Source organism: Orycteropus afer, unplaced genomic scaffold (genome assembly GCF_000298275.1).
Source record: "Orycteropus afer afer isolate SDZICR_OR568_19922 unplaced genomic scaffold, OryAfe1.0 scaffold00008, whole genome shotgun sequence".
In the NCBI taxonomy this organism is placed as follows: Eukaryota; Metazoa; Chordata; class Mammalia; order Tubulidentata; family Orycteropodidae; genus Orycteropus; species Orycteropus afer.
Window position 1 is genome coordinate 10,248,205 of NW_006921595.1, and position 1,454 is coordinate 10,249,658.

Genomic DNA, 1,454 nt, shown 5'->3' on the forward strand with positions numbered 1-1,454 from the left:
AGTACTATTATTATTCTCTTTTTACATTTGAAGTAACAGATACAGACAAGTAATTTGCCAAGATCCTAGTGCCAGCTTTTCTGTACTGAATCATTTGTGTGTGGAGGGGAGGTATAAGGGGAGGGGAGACTCTAAACACCTGGACAGTGAACGAATAGACTGTATGGCTGTTTTCTTAATTTCACTTGGTCCAACATCGCATTTAAGAATTATTTCTTCAAAGAATCAGACAGGAAGTCACCTAGCTTCAGTGTAAATATTTCTAAAATGAGACATTACTACCACACAGACAATTCATCCCATTTTTGAATGCTTCTGATTGGCAGATAATTTTCTTTCTATTGAGAAGATTGTTTCTTCATGTAATTGTGACCTGTGAATCCTAATTCTTCGCTCTGAAACAATCCAAATGAAGACTAATTCATCTTCCCCAGAATAGCAGGCTTTCAAGTGTTTGAAAATTCTTTTGGCCTATGAATCTTCTTTGCCAGATTAATCACTGGTTCTCACAAACTTTTCTTACATCTAGGCTTTTACCATCTTGATTAGACCTCAACAGGTCTACTTTAGTTTATGAACATGTTCTCTATATTTAAAAAAAAAGGAAAAGTTTTTTCCATAATTATAAAACTAACAGAAGTTCCTTAAAAATTATTTTGACACCAAAAACATAAAAATGACCAGACTTACTGGTCAGATAGAGACTGGTGAACCCTTAAGACTATGGCTCCAGGTTATCCTTCAGGCCTGGAAATAGACTCACTTCTGTGGATTAGCTCTCAACCAAACAGTATAGAAAGACCTACAAGCAGAACACCTGCCCCAGGGAGATGCACCCCTTAGATCAGTCAACCACGAGAAATCAGAAGGGCTGCATTCACAGAAGGAAACCTGGACAGATAGGAATGCATAGATAAGAAGGGCAGAGAGAATGGATAATCACAGTAGGAGATGGATAACTACAGGAGGAGAGCTTTTTATGGTTGGAGTTTGTTATCAGAGCCAGGAAATCAAATGTGCATGAACTGTTGAGAATAAAATGAATCTGCTTTGTAAATTTGCACCCAAATTGCAATTAAAAAAAATTATTTTGACATCACAGAAATACATAAAAGAAACAAACTCCCCATTTTTTCAACGGGGGAAAATACTGAAAGCACAAGGAAGAAAATCTCTGTACTTTCTTTTTCCAGAAATAATAACCACTTTGTTAACATTCCAGTATGTACCCTCTCCAGTGTTTGTATTTTTCTCTTTTTCATTTAAAGATCATATTATACTTTAAAAAACAAAATGTGTGATTTGGGTGAAAGTTTACAAAGCAAATTCATTTTCCATACAGCAGTTCATACACATGTTGTTTCATGACATTGACTACAATTCCCTACAGTGTAACAGCTCTCTTCCCACTTCCTCCTCGTACTTACCTCTTCCCTTTATCCTTCCCTCCTATG

The 1,454-nt window shown here is 36.2% G+C and overlaps 1 protein-coding gene across 1 annotated transcript in view; it reads left to right on the forward strand.

Moving 5' to 3' along the window:
* The window catches only part of CUNH7orf31 (chromosome unknown C7orf31 homolog), a 62,260-nt gene that overhangs the window by 924 nt on the left and 59,882 nt on the right, over positions 1–1,454 (forward strand). The gene's annotated exons all lie outside the window — the stretch shown is intronic.